General features: G+C 50.7%; 1 long non-coding RNA gene across 3 annotated transcripts in view; it reads left to right on the forward strand.

The window, feature by feature from the left end:
- The window catches only part of LOC135180969 (uncharacterized), a 119,170-nt gene extending 97,166 nt beyond the window's left edge, over positions 1-22,004 (forward strand). For 2 of the 3 annotated variants that reach the window (XR_010304624.1, XR_010304623.1), the window contains exons 2-3: positions 17,785-17,946; positions 21,270-21,597. This is a non-coding gene — a long non-coding RNA (uncharacterized LOC135180969). Of the gene's footprint in view, positions 1-17,784; positions 17,947-21,269; positions 21,598-21,946 lie in introns of those variants that run through there. The other variant, XR_010304625.1, reaches the window with a different exon arrangement.

A 22,004-nucleotide genomic window follows, 5' to 3' on the forward strand; every position in this document is an offset into this window, starting at 1 on the left:
AGTAAATGAATCCTAGAGCCTTCACCAAGTAGTTGAAAAGGACACAGATTTGGCAGATAGCTCCTAGCCTCTCCTCAGCAGGGAGAGCAAAGCAGGGCATTCAGTGAAATGTGTTGGAGGTATCTGTTGCAGTATGTCCAAAAAATAATAGAAGGGAGCATTTTCTGGCTGCACCTGCATGTCATCCAGAGTGGAAGCTGTTAATAACCCAATTACTTTACAGCATCCTCTTCAGCTTCAATTTCCATTCTCTTTTATAACAATCTAAGAGGCTGTTGCCAAACTGCCCAGACATCCTTAGTGCTGTCTGGTGAATCATAAATCTGCAGACAATGCTCTCCAGAAGTGAGCAGACTCAAACGATGTAAAATGAATTCTGGCCTTTCGCACCAGCAGCTCTCAGCCTTTTATGTTCTTCCTTAACTGGTTTCATGGAGTTGGGGAAGGAGTCGTTATTCTGGAATTTTTCTTCATAGGCTTTGTGTTGCTCTCCATGCACTGAACTTCTGATGTAAAAGTGATCTGTGGTGCTGAAGATACTGCAGCTGCTGTACCTAGCACTCAGTGGAAACCTGGAAGGTAATAGCCAGCAAATACACTGCACATCTGGAGGGGGCACGATTTTAGTCCCTCTTTGTGGATACAAAGTCAAATCCAGCACAGGTTGGGTGTCATATACTGAGCAAACAAAGCAAGTCAAGGTCTCAGCCTAGCTGTTGATAAGACACCTGCATCATCCCAGGCAATGCTCTTGCTGACTAATGACTGTAAGAACCCATCTGAGCTTGAGACCACCTGATCGTGAAGGCACAGTGGCAGATCATGATTTGAGGCCAGCACAGTAGTGCCTGTCCTGCTATTTTGTCATCCTTCCTATCAGATCTATCTCCCAATACTTCTCTGCACACTGCTGCAGTGTAAGACTTGTCTCAAAGGGAAAAATGATCTCCAGTAATATCCCTTTGATTCCTATTATGCTTGGACTCATGGAGCATGGGTGATGATTTGCCCAGCAACCAATGCTGCCTGTCTGGAGGCTGGAGACTTTTCAGGGCTGTACTTTTGGCCTGCACCACGTAGAAGAGCAGCAGGGTGGGAAGGGTGTGCCATTCTTGCTTCTGAGTCATGTCTGGGCTTTGATCCACGTATGCACAGGATGTGACAAATGATCATTGCGAGCCTTCTAACAGAGAGCAGGTGGTGCTTAGTGGGGAGGACATGCAGAGTGCTGATCGAGAAAGCATCAGGCTTTATGCTAACTCTTTTTCACTTCCATGTCCTAAGGTGGGCTCTAAAGAATTCATCATCCATAAAGAGCCTTGATGCAACGATAGGGCTAACCTGGAAGATTTTCATCCCTTCTTTAAGCTGTGCAGGGTCTGCATGAACATTCTAGCAGCTGTAGCCTGTGATCCTGCAAGTCTTGCACTTCTTTACCTAACTGCAGGCTTTGCTTGGAGAGGTTTCCTTCAGTCCCTCTGTTGGTGCTGCTGGGTCAGTGTAGCTTAGAAGATGTGCCCAGAGCTACTTCTTGAAAACGCCCACAGACAAAAGCTGTGAAGCAGGCAGTTAGTTGCCTCTTTCCCCATTTCTGTTCCTCAAAGCATTCAGACCTTAATGCAATGATAAAAAAAGTAGGGGGGAAAAAAGATTGAAGAGAGAAAACACAATAACAGAATGAATTTTTGAGAACTCCGTGGAGGCTCAGTAGAAAATCTGTACTTAAATTTCCCTGAACAATGTGAGCAAGCCACTCACCTTCTGCCTGGCTCATTATGTCTTATTGAGAAGTGAATTGTAAGGCTTCCTTGTTCAGGCATGATTAAGACTTAGATGTCTCTTGTTGGCTAGATTTCCTATTGAGCCTAACAGAAGCCAAAGAAAATGATGGCACAATTTTATGTGATTAGGACAAATCCTTTAAAATCTGGGCAATCTTCGGTAACTATGTCAAGACAGTAACTAAAACAGACATTTTAACGCTTGTAAAGCTTCATTGTTGGGCCAAACAAATGCTTCCAATTGGTTGAATCAAATTGTGTTTATTCATGTCCCTGTGTTTGCGTCAGTTTTGCCTTCTCCTTTTCTCCTTGCAGACATCTGTTCCTTTTCTGTTGCCGCTTACATAGCGCTGCTGTGCGCCTTTCCAAGAGCGCCAACACAGCCCCTTCCTCTTCAGGCACCATTTGCACAGTCTTTTGTCCAATTCTTTTTTTCTTGTAGTTTTCTTCTTCTTTCAATTTTGAAGTAAATTCACAATGACAGTTGAAATAATTAGGGCAAGCCAAGAGGATTTACCACAAAGCTTTGTTTTGGAGATCTTGTCAAACATGACGCGAGTATTGGATGCGTCCCAGAGATGAGGAGCAGAAAAAACAAACCAAGTCTCACCTGGTTTACTGCATCCAGTTCTGGAGCCCTTATTACAAGAGGCATGTGGAGATGCTGGAGCATGTCCAGAGCAGGGCCACGAGGGTGATCAGAGGGCTGCAGCTGCTCTGCTGTGAGCACAGACTGAAAGAGTTGGGGCTGTGCAGGCTGGAGAAGAGGAGGCTCCCAGGTGACCTTCTTGTGGCCTTTCAGTATCTGAAGGGGGCTAATAAAGAGATGGGGAGGGACTTTTTAGGCAATCAGGGAGTGACAGGACTGGGGGGAATGGAGCACAGCTGGAGGTGGGGAGGAAGTCGTTGAGCATGAGAGTGGTGAGAGGCTGGAATGGGTTGTCCAGGGAAGTGGTTGAGGCCCTGTCCCTGGAGGTGTTTAAGGCCAAGCTGGCTGCGGCTGTAGGCAGGGTAGGGTGTCCCTGCCCATGGCAGGGGTGTTGGAAATGGCTGAGCTTTGTGGTCCCTTCCAACACTGACTGATTCTATGATTCTATCATTCTAAGTCTGCAGATGAGGTCTTAAATTGTTCCCTTCTGCAGCAACCACAAATGTTAACATTTAGCTCTGGGAGGGGAGGGGGAAATCAAACCAGACACTAAAATAAAGAAAAAGATAATGTGTAGGTTGGATATTAACCTCTGAAGGCATAAACAGTGCTGGGGGACAGAGAGCTCCTGGAAGTGCAGAGGTGGTGTTTTGCAGCTGGCTAAACCAAGGATGGAGGCACTGTACTGTCAGTCTTTGCTTTGGGATGAGCTCACAGGGGCACTCCAGGAGAGCCTCAGGCTATCCAGTTGTCTCCTTCTGTAAAGTCTCAATCTTGTTTACTTCTTCATGGATGTCTGCACCTGACTGAATTTGACTGGAGTCAGCCTAGGTTTGCCATTAGGCCATCTTCTATTTGGAGATGATGAGTTCCTGTTGCAGTGGCTGAGTACCTTCAATGTGAAGTATGTTTCCCAGTGTGTAACTGGAATTGTGCCCTATGCCCATTGCTGGGTGTGCTCTTGCAGAAGCTCCCTTCTGAGCTTGCTCTTTCTCATGGCAAAGGTTAATAAATAAATACTGATGTACTCCTGCTACTGTGCCAGCCTAAAGAGTAACTGGAAAGGCTTTTCTTGAGAAGGAGTTAGAGTGGGCTTCTTAAACGTGCTATTGTGCATGAAATGCCAGCTGGAATCTGGAGGCACCAGGCCTCTATAGCAGGTGTTTGGAAGTTCTCCCTGGGTAGCTGTGTTCTTTGCAGATGCTGCTGAACCTGCAGCCTGCTGCAGCAGTCACCTTAGCATCGTAGCAGTGCAGTCTGCAAAGAAGTTGACTTCAGGCTGAGGCAGGAGCAGGTATCCTGAGGGAGGCCCTTTGCATGAACAGGAAATCCAAGGCCAGCAGTTTCACACTGGCTCTGCGTGGCGAGTGGCTCACTGTCAAAAGCTGAGCTGGGTGTTCCTGGGTGCTTGCTGTTTGTAGTACTTGTTGCTTTCAGCTGGTGTTGGTACACGCTCCACTGCTTCCGAAGCGTCAGAGCAGCTGCTGCGCTGAGACTGCTGCGTGTAATTGCTGAGCACAACCATCTCGTGGCTTGTTTGGCTTCCCTGTGCTGCTCTTATCCAACTTGCTGTCTCTTGCCTTACCCTCCCATTGTAATGCCTTTAGGACAAGACTATCTTCTGAGCTGTGTGCAGCAGCTGAAGTGATAAAGATCCTGGCTCTGCCTAGTGCTTCTAGGAATTGCTGCAAAAAGCCCGTCCCATAATTATTTATTGATATGGCATGCATCAGCAGGAGACATTTCATTGTCTTTAATAGGCTTTGGATTGGTTTCCTTAGTACCTCTGGCCTTTCCCAGTTCCATTATTCATGAAGGAACATGTTTAATTCAGAGTTAGGGCTGCCATATATCTGGTGTGACGCTCGACGCTTTGATCCACGCTTACAGAAGCTGTTCCTAAGCTTAGAGCTGCCTCATTTGTGTACTGGAAATTAATACTCGTTATGGAGTATGAATATTCATTTCTGCATGAATATTAATTTTTAATCCATATTCGGAAAAACGGGAAAATTCCCTGAGATTCTTTGGGTTTGGGTCGAGAGGAAGGAGCTGCACAGAACTAAACAGTTTAAACAGTCGGAACTCGGGAAATAGAACGCGGAGGCAGGGGAAACCCTGACGCTGCTCGCGGAGCCTTGGCAGTCACTCCAGCAGTTGTGCTCACCATGCTTTGGTCCCTGAGCAAGTCTCCTGCATCAAAGACACTTTCCAACTCGTGACAATGATCCCAGGGTAACTTACAACATATTCCAGGCAGAAGAAGGAGATGCTGCTGAGCTGCTAAACTGGCGGGTGTGAGCTGCATGCACCTGGCCGCCTTTAACGAGCCGCAGACGAGGAGAGGCAGGGAGGCTGAACGCAGAGAAAGGCAGGGTGCAGGGAGGCTGAACGCAGAGGAAGGCTGAACGCAGAGGAAGGCTGAACGCACAGGAAGGCTGAACGCACAGGAAGGCTGAACACAGAGGAAGGCTGAACACAGAGGAAGGCTGATGCAGAAAGACTGAATGAAGAAGGGCTGAGTGCAGGTTTTCTAACTCGTGCCCCTTTAAATACTTGGTTTTGAGACTCCAGCTGGCCAGTTGGCACTAGTGCCATTGCTCTGGCCAGTGAATTCAAAGCTTTGTGCCTCCTTTGACCACGCAGGCATGGTGAGGGCAGCACAAGTCACCTAACATGTGGCACTAAGCCCCCCCAGCCCTCAAAGCTTTGCTGGGGCCAAATTGTTTGCTCATCTGACTCCACTCCCCGACCCACAAAACGGGAGGAGGAGAGCAAGGGTTAAACCAGCCTAGCAGGATTTATGCCCTGCCAGGACAATATGTGTGGAACAGGAGATGGCAGACCCCCTTCTGAGCCTTCTCAGGCTGGTATGGAGTAAAGGTAGAGTTCTTCCTCCTAATGTGGACATTGAAGAGAGTTGTTGAGATACCAGAAGGTGTCCAGAGAAGGGTGACGAAGCTGCTGAGGGGTCTGAAGCACAAGGCCTATGAGGAGAGGCTGAGGGAGCTGGGGTTGTTTAGCCTGGAGAAGAGGCTCAGGGCAGAGCTCATTGCTGCCTGCAGCTGCCTGCAGGGAGGCTGTAGCCAGGTGGGGTTGGGCTCTGCTGCCAGGTACCCAGCAACAGAGCAAGGGGACACAGCCTCAAGCTGTGCCAGGGCAGGTCTAGGCTGGATGTTGTTAGGAAGTTGTTGTCAGAGAGAGTGATTGGCATTGGAATGGGCTGCCCAGGGAGGTGGTGGAGTGGCTGTGGCTGGAGGTGTTGAAGCCAAGCCTGGCTGGGGCACTTAGTGCCATGGTCTGGTTGGTTGGGCAGGGCTGGGTGCTAGGCTGGGCTGGGTGAGCTTGGAGCTCTCTTCCAGCCTGGCTGATTCTGTGACTTTTCTCTCTTTTTGCCCTGTGATATTGAGTGTTCCCAGAGCTCGTCCACTGCAGTGCACACCTCAGGTCTGAAGGGCAGCTTTTGACCACGGGCTGCCAACAGGGTGATGGAGCTTAACAGGTCAAAAGGAGGGTCCCGCTCTGCCCCATCCCTCTTTTCATTCAGGAACAGTCTTTTTGTCAAGCTCCCATTGCCTTTCCTCCAGCTTTTACCTAAAGATGAAAGGAAGGAGCTCATAATTCATTACAGTTCATTGAAATGAAAATAAAATTTATTTTGCATCAAAATGAAAAAATAGAACTTGTTCATTATTAGCATATAAATGGCATTTTTTATGTCACCCTGCCACAAAATCACTTACATTTTCAATGATCACAGCACACAAAATTAATTTTTGATAGCCTTTTGTGATTTGGTTGAAAATTCCCATTTCTTTTTGTGCATTAACAGCAAACTGTATCCACTGCTATTCACACCAAATTTTAGATAATGAAGCAATTAAAAATACATAGATTGAAGATCTTATCTCATTTTTCCTCTGGCCTGTTCCTGCTTCATTATTCATGAAGGGCAATGTTTAATTCAGAGTTAGTAATTGCAGATATCTCTAGTATAAATTGGGCCTTGTATTCCTTTACCCAATTTCAATTTATTTTAGCAAATAGATCTGTGGGGGAAAGAAGAGTAGGAAAGACAAAAGGGCAGAACTGACATCTCAGTGTCACCAAACAACACCTTAGGGCTCTGTTGCCTGTGGAGTGCTTGCAGCTCAGGACAGAGTTGGTGCAGTGAGGCACTGTACCTGGTGTATTAACGACCTCACATCCATAGCAAACAACTGAATTAAGTCACAGAATCAACCAGGCTGGTAGAGAGCTCCAAGCTCACCCAGCCCAACCTAGCACCCAGCCCTGCCCAGCCAACCAGACCATGGCACTAAGTGCCCCAGCCAGGCTTGGCTTCGACACCTCCAGACACGGCAACTCCACCACCTCCCTGGGCAGCCCATTCCAATGCCAATCACTCTCTCTGACAACAACTTCCTAACAACATCCAGCCTAGACCTGCCCTGGCACAGCTTGAGGCTGTGTCCCCTTGCTCTGTTGCTGGGTGCCTGGCAGCAGAGCCCAACCCCACCTGGCTACAGCCTCCCTGCAGGCAGCTGCAGGCAGCAATGAGCTCTGCCCTGAGCCTCCTCTGCTGCAGGCTGCACCCCCCCAGCTCCCTCAGCCTCTCCTCACAGGGCTGTGCTCCAGGCCCCTCCCCAGCCTTGCTGCTCTTCTCTCAACACCTTCCAGCACCTCAACATCTCTCTTGAATTCAGGAGCCCAGAACTGGACACAGCACTCCAGAGGTGGCCTGAACAGTGCTGAGCACAGGGGCAGAAGAACCTCCCTTGTCCTGCTGGCCACCTCATGACTCCTGCTTTTAACCACAAAGTCAACAAATCCAAAATCAGTGAAAAGCAGAAGTAGTAGAGACAGAACCAGAGGGAGAGAAAAGTCAAAGTAAGTGTTTTAGGGTAAGCTGAGGAGCTGTGACGTGGCCACAGTGAGAATGTGTCTGGATACTGTGCTTCCATGTGTCAGGAGCAGCTTGGTAAAATGTTCAGCTCCTGGACAGGATCTGATCAGGGTCAGTGCTGGTGGAGCACCTGGGTACAATGACTCTTTGTTCACCAATGTGGTTAGATGGTCATAGTCCACTTTATTTCCATGTACAGTGAGTTAAATGCTTTCTTGCACGAGGTGTGCTCCACCAAGACTGGTTGCATATGGAGGGTACAGGGTTACATGTGAAGCATGGACAGGGTAATATACCATAACAATCTGAGGGTCAGCCTCTGGGGCTGGCTAACTGCCCACATGCAGCTGGCACTCCACCCCCTGCAGCTGCATGTGGGGGGTGCTACCCAGCACCTGGTATCTTAACTCCCAAGATGGCCTCAAGGACACCTCCCAGCACAGGTTGCTCATGTTTATCATTTCATGTCCTGTTAGCAAGAAATTCTCCAACAGATCAGATCCTGATCCATTCAATCGTGGAGCTTCCTCTGGGCATGGGGTCCAAGGAAGCAAAAGCCAGTATGGCTACGAGGGGCTGCCAAAGTGCAACAAGGGCTGCTCCTTGCCCAGGTGGCTACTGTCTTCCCCTCCCACAAATCTCAGACTAGAGGTTGGGTTACAGCTGGGATGGTGATGCCAAGGAAAAAACAGCTAATACAAGCAGCAGGAGAGGGCTTGGACCAGGCAGCTGAAATGCCTCCAAGGCTGCTGTTGTAATTGTTCCCCAAAGCCCAGCTCACAGGGGGCTGTGAGGAGTCCCTGAGCTGGAGCGCAGCCGAGGTTTGAGCTGTGCCTGTGGAAGCTGCTCTTCGTGGGGAGCTGCCAATAAGGGTAATTGTGTCCAGGAGTTCTAAGAGTTGGCTGTTGGCTACTGCAGTCCCAGGGTCTTCCTGCGTGCTGTAGGCTGTCCTTAGCAGATGTGAGAATGAGGCCCTTGTCCCCAGCCTTCTGCAGAAGATTGGGAAGGGCAGAACGTGGGGGATTTCCCAGCTGATCCTCTGTCGCAGTGCTCTGGAGACAGAGGTTGTTCCAGCTGCTAAGGACACAGCCCCAGACCTCCCTTCGTAGCAGTGAGACCTTTTGTGCATCTGCCTGAGAGTCTAAATGGAGTTTGTGGAGTTAACAACTCGGCTGTATGGAACATGGTGCTCAGCACTTTCTGGGGCAATTACTAATGCAAATATTTCTGCCCAAGTTATTTGATCAGCTGAATAACTTGCAAGGTCATGCGTGGCCTTTCCTCTGTCGTCCTTGAGTCATAATTCCAGTAAGTTAATTAATTACAATCTTATTTTCTCTCTTCATGGGTTCTGGTTTGTTCTGGTGGCTTTGGAAGTCTTAAACGTTGTGACTGATTCTCAGCAGAAGTTTCAGGGAGGTTTTGTGTTCGTAGGATACCCAGAGCAGACTTCAGAGCAGCCACCAGCACTAACAGAAGTTCAGCCTTCCACTCCCCGTGCTCCTGCTGACCCTTCATGGACAAGCATCCCTGTTTTCCTTAGGTGACTCCAGCAGGCTTTGCTTGCAGAGAAACTGCACTGGCTTCAGTTCTGAGCAGCAAAGGCAGCGTTCCCTGGGCTGCCCTGGGTGAAAGCCACGGGAAGCATGTGCCAGGAGCCATGTGTCAGCCCAGAGCATGGCATCTAACCTGCCTTTGTCTGCAATGTCACCTGGTGGTGGCCTCAAGCGAGCGCTTTCTGCTTTGTGCGCTGACTTTGCTGAGTGCAGCGGAGGCTATCGGGGCCGCGCTGGTCGGGAGCCGCAGTGGGCTCGGCGCCCGCCGGTGCAGGGCAGTGTCCTGCGGAGCTCCCCCCAGTGCCTGACATCTGCCTGCCTGCAGGCTTGGGCTTAATCAGTTCACTGCGGGCGGATTTGCTGGAAGTGGAACTGGTGCAGAGGGGAACAGCTTCTAGCAGGCTCTGCTGCTGGAGCCTGTGGCTTTCCGAAGCTGACCGGTTCCTGCCGCTGCTTTCCTCCTGCACAGGCAGACCTCACCTGGAGAGCGTCCAGAGGAGGGCAACAAAGCTGGTGAAGGGTCTGGAAAACAGGGCTGAGGAGGAGCAGTGGAGGGACCTGGGGGTGTTTAGTCTGGAGAAGAGGAGGCTGAGAGGAGACCTCGTTGCTCTCTAGAGCTCCCTGAAGGGAGGCTGCAGTGAGGTGAGGTGCCTCAGGTGATAGAAGCAGAGGAAATGGCCTGAAGTTGTGCCAGGGGAGGGTTAGGTTGGAGACTAGGAAAAAAGTATTTTCTGCAAGAGTGGTCAGAGGTTGGAACAGGCTGCCCAGGGAGGTGATGGAGCAAGGCCCCACCTAGAGCACTGTACCCAGTCCCCCCTCACATCCTGGGTTTGGATTTGGTCCTTTACCTTTTCTCTGTGTCTGTGCAGGTTTAGGCTGGTTTTGGAGAAGGGAGGGAGGCCATCTGGAGACTTTTCCACTAGCTCAAACCATGTCTCCTCCATCTCCTAACCTCTGCTTTGCCCTTCCATCACCCATTTCCTCCCTTTCCGTGGATCCACTTCCCTCCACCCTTTCACGGTAGGGCAGCATGGGGAAGTATGAGCTCAGAGCAGTTGATTCTATGACTCTGTTCTCACCTTCCACTGGTGATGACAAGATCAGTCCCAGCAGACACCCTTGAGAGAGACCTGGAGACTGGAGATTAGAGAGGCTCAGCAAGGGAGATAATAATCCATCTCTGATTCAAATACCCATCAGACACACTAACTGATCACAAACAGGAGATGTTCACGGGCTTAGATCTTGCCGCCTTAGCGTGCTGCTCTTCTGAACAGTCACACAAAGTGAGGCTTGATCAACTTCACTTCATTAGAAACTAATTAGAACTGTCACCCCAAGCTGAAAAGATACCTTTGAAGTACAAATATTTCTTCAGCTTTTCTTAATCAAGGCTTTCTTTTTATGCCCCTCTTTATATGCCAATTCCAGCCAGCACATGGCCCAGAAATCCTGGAAGGCTGGGAGGAAAACTCTTCTTGCAGTGTTTCCAACTGGCTACAAACCAAAAGCCCATTGGAAAGCTCTCCATGTAGAGCAGTCTCCTGGCCAGGAAAATCTGGAGAAGCTGCAACTAAGCACCCAGATGTTTGGATAAATCCCTGAACTGGAAAAAAATCAAAACCTTTGGAAGTTTGTTTCTTCTTAATGGAGAGAATAAAACCTTATTACTTAGCAGTATTCATGAGCTCATGGTGCCTGCGAGGTGGAGAATTAGCTGTCCTGCTTGTGTTGCTGGGCTGGCAGGCTTGTGGGCTGCGCTGGCATGGGCAGCAGTCAGGTAACTCAGCAGGGATTTAGCACAGTTTACTGCTGGGGAGATTAACAACAAGGATTCGTTGGAGAGGTGAATTTAATACAGAGATGTGAATCTGGGGCTGGGCTGTGCTGTGAGAGGTTCCTGTGGCTTTCACAGCACACAGGAGAGGGTGATTGAGGCAGGGAAATTAACTTACTGGGAAGAGAGAGAATTAGGAGATGTGTAGTCCAGATCTTGTTATTTATGAGGTCATGAGCAGACCATGAGACTGTGATCACCCCTGGTGTTGGCTGGTCCCAGCTGCTGCCCCGGCTGGCTACACGCTGCTCTGTTTATCCACATCTGTGCGGCTCAGCACAGAGCTGCCTGAGGTGTGTTCTGCCCAAACACTTTCACTGTCCCGAATCAGGCATTTGGTGAAGCATTGTTTGAGCAGATGTCCATAGAACCAAACTGAAATTCTGAGCAGGGGTCCCATGGCGAGTTCGAGGGGTCAGGATTTCCCTCTGCTTTGGACATTTGGCATGTGTCTGCTTTAACAAGAGTTATCCCCTTGTAAACCAAAGTCTTTTGCCTTGTGTTTTTGTGCTTCTCTGTTCTACAAATGTTCTAATAGGAAGGGAAATTTTGAGTGAAAGCTCACTCTAGAAGGTAGTTTCTGCAAAGGACAGAGATTTGTGGTGCAAGTAAGGTCGCTCCCACCCATTCCACACAATCCAGGTACTGCCCATGCCAGAAGCAGAGTGCAGAAACAGCAGGGTCCTGTATAGCTGCTTCCCTTTTCCCAATGCCATGCAGGACCAGCAGGGTCCCATATAGCTGCTTCCCTTTTCCCAATGCCGTGCAGGACCAGCAGGGTCCCATGTAGCTGCTTCCCTTTTCCCAATGCCATGCAGGACCAGCAGGGTCCCATGTAGCTACTTCCCTCCCCACCATGCACTGGTGGTCAGGACAAAGACGTGGCCAGGTGTCTCCTGCTCTCTACCCTGAGTTGTAGTCAGTGGTGAGGAAGAAGAGGAGCTGGGAAAGAGACCTAGGCTGGAGTCCTTATTTATACATTTTTTAACTGCTTGCCTTAGATTCCCTGCCAAACAACTCAGCCCCCTGAAGAGCAGCCATGTGACGTGGCCTTGCTATTTCAGGTGTTTTTTGTTGTTTGCTCTGCATCTTTGTCCTGCTCTCTGCGAGGCTGCTGCATTAAACATCGACCTACCTCGATAGTGGGAGCAGGGTGTGCGTACTGAAGGGCAGGTGTCAGCCCCTTGCTGCCGGCATCCCTCTCTCGCAGATATGTAACCAGTTCTCAGGCTCCCTAGGACACCTGCATAGCTCACTGGTGCAGTGCCAACTGAAGCACAGCAGAGGTGAAAACTGCCCTCCTGCCCTGCATACCTGGAAACCTGCCAAACTGGCGGCACCTCGAACAGCTTTCCGCTGGGCACCGTCTGCTCAGGCACATTTCCTGGGTAGGAGCTGCTCACCATTACACAGCAACTCGCAGGGATGGAGCCTGCAGATCTGCAGGGAAATTACCCACAGGGCATTTGATAGGATTTGAAGGTTCAGCTGTGCCTAGCCACAAGCTCTCTGCCCCTCTAGTTTTGAAGGTACTTACAGCAGTGACTCTTTCAAGCAGTTGCCACTTTATGATACAGTCTCCATTTATAAACCTTCCAGGGTTCCTTTGAGATAGCCCCAAGGGAAATGGCAGGTTCTGAAACTCTTGATGGCTTCTTGGGATCAATTCAGTCACCAACTCCCAGCTCAGGCTGGATGGGGCTCTGAGCAACCTGGTGTAGTCAAAGATGGTCTAGCTGGCTGCAGAGGGGTTGCACTAGATGACCTTTAAAGGTCCCTTCTAACCCAAACTGTTGTATGATTCTGTGAAACATTGGCTTTGGTCCTGGGAAGTGAGTCAGAGGGGTCCGCCTGGCATGGTGGTGACTGGCAGAGGAATTATTTGGTAGTCCTCTGTGGATCTCTGAAAGGGAAAGTACCAATTCCTGTTGCTATGAAGGGTGTTTGTTTCTTTGCCAGGCAGGGGGTTTGTGTCTCTGGTGTGTGATGTGAGATACAGCCAGGCAGGGGGTTTGTGTCTCTGGTGTGTGATGTGAGATACAGCCAGGCAGGGGGTTTGTGTCTCTGGTGTGTGATGTGAGATACAGCCAGGCAGGGGGTTTGTTTCTTTGTTTTCTTGTTTTTGGCGTACTGAAAGGCACTGACAAACTTCACTGCCAGACCAGAACAATCTACAGCAACCTGGGAGAGCCTTTGTGATCCCTGCAGCTACCTCTCTGAATGCTCTGCTTTAAGCTACCCAGGGCAAATGCTCACACAACCTTCCTAAGTGGGACAACTCGTTTGCAGCCCAGTTTCACTTGGGTGCTTCCATGGTTTCGAGCTCTTCAAGTAAGAAAGCTCTGAGACCCTAATCCTCCAGCAACTCTGTTCCTCTTGAGCAGAGGCTTTGGTCCCTGGGCTTACTCTGTGGCTCGCTGGTTTGCAAATCCCTGACAGGCTTCTCTGTACAGTGAAGGACACGTCCCCACATCCCTGGCCATGGGGGCAGCCCCACGGCATTCCTTCCGTCCCAGGCCAGCTCTGCAGCTGAGAGGCCGTGTCCCTGCCACACCACCCCTTCCCTCCTGGCTCTGCAGCCCCTGCAGGGGCTTTGCCTCGCTGCCTGTAGCTTTTGGCCTGGTGAATGAGGCTGGGCTGTCTGCCTGGCAGCTTTGGGGAGGAGCAGTGTTGGGGCTGCCAGCTGGCAGGGTGCAGGTAGTTGAGTGGGGATGAGCTGTGCTCAGATGGAATGCCCCAGATACAGCATTACCACAGCCCCAAGGTACTGCTCTGCTTTGCTGGCTTTATCCAGCCCCTATGCTTCAAGCTATCTCCTCACCTGTGCTTCACTTAGGCTCGGGTGTCTGATAACTTCTGCTTGCAGGTTCTCGTTTGGGCAGAGCTCTGCTTTTCCTGTGTGCTTGGTGGTTCTTATGCTGAATTTTGTTGAGACTTGGGTGACAAAGTCACACTAGCATCAGCCTCTGCAGCGCGTGGGCTTTGTGAGGTTTGTTGTGGACCACCTCATCTCGTGGCATTTGATGTCCCTGGGCAGAGGACAGCCTGAAAGCCCTGCTGCAGCGTGCTGCAGTGGCTGGCAGAGTGAGACTCACCCCATTTCGGTTCAGACACAAGCATGATGTGTTTCTCCCCCCCCTTCAACAAGGGCTTTTAAGGCAGGAGCTGGGGCAGGCATTTGCACATTTTCCCACGGCTGAGCTCTTTCCTATCCAGCATGAGGGGTCTGGTCCAACAGTAACGCCCGGGCGTTGCCTGCTTCTTCAGGGACTGATGGTGTGTGTCTCTCCAAAAAATGAAGTGCCTGTTGCAAGCAGTTGTTCTCTTGAGTCTGCTCAAGCTCTAGCTGCCCTGTTTTCCACTGCCCTACTCCCCCAAAAGACAAAAAACAACCCCAAACAACCAGTCCTTAGGGTGCTTCTGTGATGGAAATGCTGAATGAATGTGTTCCACTGTCAGTTCTTTTTAGCCTTCCATCTACCTGCTTTACTCTTGTCTTGCCTTGCCTCTTGGGGTGACGACCTCCTCTGCCTTCCTGTGCACAGCAGCAGCCACAACAGGGGCTCCCACTCCTGAAAACAGAAGAGCACTCTGACCACACCTGGCCTGATGCTCCAGCACCTGCTGGAGACACTGTACAGTGCAGACACTGTACAGTTCATGCAGCTGCCTCTACCCTGCTCCTCATGTCCCAGCTCTCATTTAGCAGCTTAGCAGGCACCTGGTCTGATGCTGTGCCTCTGCAAACCCCAGAGATCCCTGAATGTGAATGAGTAATTTTAGCCCTAACAGGTTGTCCTGTCTAGGCTGAACTGGTTTTGTCCCTCCAAGAACTCAGAAGGGATCTGATGGAAGTTCTCACTACCATGGGTGTCCTTAAGTCTGCATCAGGACTCTCTCCAGGCTCTTGCATCAGCCTCATAAATGACTCATGCTGGACGTCTGCACTCTCTGTTACTGGTAAGGAGACAGCTGGATCGGAGAGGTTTGCTCAGACTCATCTCTGCAGAGGGTGGAATGCAGGCTGAGCTAGCTCGTGGTAAGTCCAGCAGGACATGCTGCTGTCCCAGGGGCTGGCTGTATGATGCATCTTCTCTCCTTGTTTTAGTCCCAGTAACAACTGGTCAGCTGTTTTCCCTCACCTTCTGTGGCACACCACCTTCCTCCTCCTGTGGCTCTGTTTATCTACCACAACTTCAGTGCTGGTGCCAGTGACCTCGCAGCCAAGCCTTCTTCAGCCCAATCCCATCCTTCATTCTGCAAAGTCACAGACTCACAGAATTAACCAGGTCAGAGAAGACCTCTGGGATCATGGACTCCAACCTATCAATTCACTTGTGTAACCTCAGAGTAGCAGAAGGTCAGCTCCAAGGTTACTCTTCTTTTCTGTTGGCTCTTCCTTTTCCAACACTTGTACATTCCTCCCTTCTGAAATGCTCTTTTCATGGTCTGTGCCCCTTCTGGGGGTTTTAGCTCTGTCTTTGTGGTGGTTGTTTTCAGGTTTTGAGCAGATGAGGTCCTGACTGGTAGGATGTGAAATAACTCAGTAACAGGCAGTGAGTGATGTCAGAGCTGTTCCTAAAGATCACCACCTTCAGCAGAAGGAAGATGACACTTGTGGGAAGGACAAGCCTCAGCATGTCCACTCCAGATGGACAGAAAGAGATAGTTCCTAGCTTCATGGCTGACATCAGTTCATGAGGGAAAATTAAAAGGTCAGGAAAAGGGAAATGGGCTGTAGGCTGCTGTCTGGTTGCCTTCTGAGTGCACGAGCAGGAGCAGGGAGCTGGAGCCCCAGACCAATCTGTTGAGCATTATTCTCCACACCTGAGTGTGTCAGGCTGGACACTACTGCACAGCACAGCTCAGCTGCCTGCCTGCTGTGTGTCATTCCAAGAGCACTGCAAGGCACTCAGCTGGGGGGAACACGTGAAAACGAGGGAAATGGAATCGTTAATATGGCAAAACCTTGGGGTTTTGACTGAGTTTTGAACGGTGCCAGAGAGTGACAACATGAAAAGGTGAGGAGAGGCTGCCCTGAAAGCGTCTGTGCCACGTGGAGAGAAGGCAGCTTTAGCCAGACTGAAGGAGTAAGCGGGGAGGAGGGAGTGGTGGTTCTTGGACAGTTTATGGAATGGGCTGAGGAGAGCCAGGAGGGGAGGTGTCTGTGTTCAAAAAGGGAACAAAAAGGTGGTTTTGAAATGAGGGCAGCAAAAGAACTCACTCGAAGGAAAGGAGAGAAAGTGTCATGCAGATTAGTTTTTTTCCAGATGAGTTTTCCTTGTTCGCTTTTCAGACACGAGGGTGAGACCCTGGAGTAGGCAGAAACTCTCACTGGATTTTAATTGCCTTCTGCTCCTGGGAACCCCTCAAATCAGGCCCTCACAGTCTTGCAGCACATCTGCTTCTGGCCCCAAAACCCATGCGTGAATCCAGGGGAGGTTTGGCCTCGGTCTGGGCAGCGACAGGGAGAGCATGCAAGAAACCAGAGCCAACTGCATGGCCTGGAGCACATACAAAGACTCTGCCCTGGCTTGCACAGTAAGAGGCTGAAGAAAAGTTCATGCCAATTCTGATTGCATTCAGGTGGATTCACCTAGCAGTGTGTGGCCTTTCTGCTGACAGTGCTCCTGTGCCCAGGTGGTGGGCAGCTTTCAGCCCTGGGAATCCAGAGAAAGAAGTGATTTGGGATTATGGAAGTTGCTGGTTCACTCTTAATGTTCTTGAGCAGTGCAGTTAAAAGGCATGAGTGCTGGAGTTTGATGTGTGTTTGTAGGGTATTCAGGCAAACTAAGACTTTTGGTTTGTTATCTGTCTGGCAGAGTATGAAGGCTTCTCGTGGGCAACGCACTCTTCATCACTTCCCACATCAAATGCAGATGTTATAAGAGTTTGTTCAGCTCAGCAGAATACTCTGTACCATTTTTACCTTTTCTAGTTTTAAAGCCATGTGGCACAAGGGGATGAGATTTAATAGTGCCAAGGGCAGGGTTCTACACTTTGGCCACAACAACCCCAAGCAGCACTACAGGCTGGGGACAGAGTGGCTGAGAGCAGCCAGGCAGAGAGGGTCCTGGGGGTGCTGGGAGAGAGGAGCTGTAGAGGAGGCAGCAGTGTGCCCAGGTGGGCAGCAGAGCCAATGGCATCCTGGGCTGGCTCAGGAGCAGTGTGGGCAGCAGGACAAGGGAGGTTCTTTTGCCCCTGTGCTCAGCACTGCTCAGGCCATAGCTTGAGTGCTGTGTCCATAGAATCAACCAGGTTGGAAGAGACCTCCAAGGTCATCCAGTTCTGGGCTCCTCCATTGCAGAGAGATGTTAAGGTGCTGGAAGGTGTTGAGAGAAGAGCAGCAAGGCTGAGGAGGGGCCTGGAGCACAGCCCTGTGAGGAGAGGCTGAGGGAGCTGGGGGTGTGCAGCCTGCAGAAGAGGGGGAGGCTCAGGGCAGAGCTCATTGCTGTCTGCAGCTGCCTGAAAGGCAGGCTGCAGCCAGGTGGGGATGGTCTCTTCTGCCAGGCAAGCAGCAACAGAACAAGGGGATACAGCCTCAAGCTGTGCCAGGGCAGGTCTAGGCTGGATGTTAGGAGGAAGTTGTTGGCAGAGAGAGTGATTGGCATTGGAATGGGCTGCCCAGGGAGGTGGTGGAGTGGCCGTGCCTGGAGGTGTTGAAGCCAAGCCTGGCTGGGGCACTTAGTGCCATGGTCTGGTTGGTTGGGCAGGGCTGGGTGCTAGGTTGGGCTGGCTGAGCTTGGAGCTCTCTTCCAACCTGCTCGATTCTATGATTCTATGAAGCAACAGAAACATTTTAGTGGGATGAGAAGACTTCAGGTGTAGTAGGCTCTGAGCAAGTCACAGAATCAAAATGGTTTGGATTGGAAGGGACCTTTAAAGGTTGTGTAGTTCAACCCCACACCATGAGCAGAGACATCTTTGGCTAGATCAGGCTGCTCAGATGCACCAAGTAATCTACTGCCAGAAGAAGGAGAATAGCATGAGCTTGTATCTCTTGGTTGGACCGCTTGGTGTGTTGTGTCAGTGGCCTTTTGCATGTGATGTTCCAGGTGGAGCCCTTCCCCAGCTGGCGTGAGTGAGTAGCCTGCTCCTGCCCTGGTGCCACCTGCATGCCGCACCCAAGTGGATCCGAGCGCGAGGTGGCCACATCCGAAGAGCCTCTCTGCCTTCCCCTCGTGTGGTGGTTCCCAGCACGTGGGCAGATCATCTGGGTAAGTCCTCAGCTGCTCTCTCTTCCTCCTTTGGGTTCGCACGGCACAAGCTTTGGGTTCCTGTCTGTGGTACCTGCTGAAGCAGCAGCTCTGCCTCGTACACCCAGCTGACTGTTCTGTCAGCACAGATGACAGCTGCTGTCCTGCTGCCCGTGTCCCCTCACAGTCCTCCTGTGCAGCTGCTGGTGGCTACCTACAGCAGTTACAAATGCACTGTCCCTGGGGGCTGGGAGAAAGTGCTGCTGTTGTGCTAGATCACTGGTGCAAGGCTTTAGCCTTCTTGTGCTACACTCTGAGCAGGTGTTAGAAAAGCTAATCGAAGCATTAGCTGCTGCAGATGACTTCATCAAGCACTGTGGCATTTTGCAGCTGTAGCACATTTAGTTGCATCACCTTTGCAATTAGCAACACGTTTACTGCACTAGGAGACTGGTAAGAGCATTCAGGCTGAGCTCTGGTCGCTGAGCAGCAGGGCTTCTAAATTCACTTGAACAGGTTTGTGATCATCTGGGCAGGAGAAGAAATGACCTTGACCTTGAAGAGATGGCCAGGGAATTGTTAGAGCGTATGGGATGTAGGAACCAAAATGCTTTCTGAGCTCTTTGGGACTTGGCAACCTCTCTCTCACAAATTCCTTCCAGAATTCCAGCGCTGGCTTTCACTGGCAGCTAACTGATTTTCCCTGGAATCATAAAACAGTGTGACAGGGACCTCCTGCTCAAGGCAGGTAATTTGAGTTGTCAGAATCTGCTCTTGGTGTGGTGCTGCAGTGGGAGACTGCTCAGGAGCCCTGAAAACACTGCAGGGAGATTTCAGAGAGGTGCTAAAAAAGGCTGTAAAATAATTAACTGATATTAGCTTTTGAGTGGACCTCCCCAGACTAAACTCCAGAGCCCTGCTCCAGGGTCTTCTGCTCTATAAAGCAAGTTTTGATATTTTCTGTTCTCCCCAGAGAGGTGTTGGAGGTTGTTCTGGTGAAGCATTCAGCTGCAGTCATACAGCACCTCTTTGGAAGCTGTCTGGGGACAGGGTGTTCTCCCCTCGAGTCCCTGGATGATTTGGAAGGGTGCCATAGGTGCCCTGTACCACTGCTGCTTCGGGTGCTGATTCCAAACCAGAGACTCAGATTCTATGGCATCGCTTCTTTTGTTTTGTTCCACTGCTGTCCCTGCTTCATTATTAGATTGACCTTTCCTTCCCACCTCTAATTCCTTCCCAAAGGGGAAAAAAAAGCCCTCTTGAAAGCCTCTCCTTTCCCACTTGCCATGATTAACTGATTCTTCTGTCCCTTTCTGCCTGGCCCCACAATCTCTCTTTCTCCCCTAAGGATGCCACACCAAGTGCCTTGTGCCGCTGGGGGTGGAGGAGCTCGGTGAAGATCGCTGTTCGCAGAGGACAGCTACTCAGGGGATGCTCATTCATTGCTCCTGGGGTGTAGGGGGAGGGGATTGCTTGACCTCCCAAGCATTAACAGAACGGCAACCAAGGAACGCTTTTTCCCTCTCCCCCTGAGCCGAAGGTGTGTTACTGACTGACGTAAATGAAGGACAAAATGGAGCAAAGTCTGTGATGAAATATGTAAGTTCTTCACATCTCACTTTTTTTCATCTCCGTACCTCCGAGGGGCAGCACACCATCTGAGCCTGGCTTTGGAGTGCCACATACCCGCAGTGTTTTGTCTCTGCTTGTAGTACCTCCTCAGCCTCCAGCTATGTGCTGCTGCCAGCTGAGGCTGCTGCGTGGGGGAGAGTGCTCGGTGTGAATCCCAGCACGCTCCTAGCACAGCCCCTTGTTACCAGCGGCCTGAACTCATCAGCCTGGAAGATGGATCAGATTAGTGAGGGCTGACAGTGACCCAGAGAAGGGACTCTGGCAAAGGGGCTGAGATGGGCTTCTGCTTGGCCCTAGGAGAATCTGAAGATGTTTTACCCCTGCAGCAAATGGCATCACAGGAATGTGGGGACTGCTCTAGGGCTAGGAGCAATAAAGTTAAATTTCCAAAGGCATCTATTCCTTCTCTGTCCTCAATCCCTCTGGAAGGTCAGTGGAGAGCATTTGCCACTTATTTTGGCAGTTGAAAGAGGGGGTGAAGGGGCACACATCCTCCCAGAAAGATGAGCTCTACAGTGGGTGCAGACAGCCTCTGCTACTGACAGCTTTGTGCTCTGCCCCTGCCCATTGCAGAGCTGCCCAAGACCAAAGAAGCCAGAGCTAATGAAGGGAGATGGACCCTGCTGCAGAGACCTAGGGTGGGGTGGGAGAAAGCAGATCATACCTTCCAGGCTCATTTCCTGGGAAGTCACAGAGGCAACTCACACTGTGTCTGAATAGTCTGAGCCTGAGATTTTCCTCCTGACATCTAAGAGACCTTCTCTTTGATGAAGGTTCTCGTCTCTCTACATGTGGCACAGCTGCAAGCCATGCAGAAAGGTTTTGCGTTTGGAGCCAGCAGAGATGATGTGGCAGGGAGTACAAATCAGATGCTGACACAGTTCTCTGATGTGCTAACAAAAATTCATAGCAAAAAGCTTTCCTTCCCTGCCTTCTCTCACATCTGTGGCTGCAGTGCTGACAGACCACCACTTTCTGTTTGTGAACTGGTTAGTGCCCCTTTTGGGCCACCAGGCACTGCCCACTGGAAGAATCACAGAATCAACCACATTGAAAGGGACCTCCAAGCTCATCCAGCCCAACCTAGCTTGAGGCTGTGTCCCCTTCTTCTCTTGCTGGGTGCTTGGCAGCAGAGCCCAACCCCACCTGGCTACAGCCTCCCTTCAGGTAGCTGTAGACAGCAATGAGCTCTGCCCTGAGCCTCCTCTGCTGCAGGCTGCACACCCCCAGCTCCCTCAGCCTCTCCTCCCAGGGCTGTGCTCCAGGCCCCTCCCCAGCCTTGCTGACCTTCTCTCAACACCTTCCAGCACCTCAACATCTCTCTTGAATTCAGGAGCCCAGCACTGGACACAGCACTCAAGGTGTGGTCTGAGCAGTGCTGAGCACAGTGGCAGAAGAACCTCCCTTGTCCTGCTGCCCACACTGCTCCTGAGCCAGCCCAGGATGCCATTGGCTCTGCTGCCCACCTGGGCACTGCTGCCTCATCTTCAGCTCCTCTCTCCCAGCACCCCCAGGACCCTCTCTGCCTGGCTGCTCTCAGCTGCTCTGTCCCCAGCCTGTAGCACTGCTTGGGGTTGTTGTGGCCAAAGTGTAGAACTGTGCACTGCATCCTGCAGCTGCTCTTCAAGGTGTCTTTTGCATCTGGCCCTGAGGATGCCCAAAGAGCTCTCAGGCCCCTGTCAGGCACACAGTGTTCTGCACTTCATCTGCAGGGAGAAAATCAAGTCATGTAGTATGAGGAAACATGAGAACCTGAGAACTACAGAGAGGAATGAAGAGCAGAGCTGCTGAGATCCAGTCCTGCTCCTTTTCTGCACTACCAGACCAGGAAGAAAAAGCACAGAGGCAGATGGACAGCCAGAACAAGAACTGTCCTCGCAGCAGGCTGCTGTGTTACAGAAGCCTGTCTGGGCAGGCAGATGAAGACATGTGGCTCTCTTCTCTTACGCTTAGCTCACTCCAACTCTCACCTTCAAGGTACAGTATTTTATGGCTTGTAATTTGTAGTGGCTCTGTGATTTCTCAGATTAGCTACCTTTTCCCTCCTCTATAAACAGGAATTTAAAGGCAGAGAGTAAGACTATCTGGGGCTAATTTATTCCTTGAGATTTTCTTTTACCTGGAGCTGCAGTCCTCATTATCTGAATTTCCTCTGTTAGTTGCTGGAAGGTGTGCATTTCTCACAGGGGTTATCACATCAAAATGTGAATAACACAGAATAGACAACAGGGAAGGGGGGGGAAGTCTCTGACCTTCCCCTCAAATGGAGTTTCATAGCTGGAAAAGAAAGCAGACCCTGGTCACAGCTGCAGGCCTGCTCACCTGCTTTAGTAATATCCTCTGGCTGCTGAGCTTCGACAGATGTGTTACTTAGTGGGCCTTGTTCCAGGTGTGCATCCTGGCTTCCACTGTGGCACAGCCTCAACTCTTGAGTGCCTCACAACATG

The sequence above is a fragment of the Pogoniulus pusillus genome, chromosome 13, assembly GCF_015220805.1.
Source record: "Pogoniulus pusillus isolate bPogPus1 chromosome 13, bPogPus1.pri, whole genome shotgun sequence".
Classification (NCBI taxonomy): Eukaryota; Metazoa; Chordata; class Aves; order Piciformes; family Lybiidae; genus Pogoniulus; species Pogoniulus pusillus.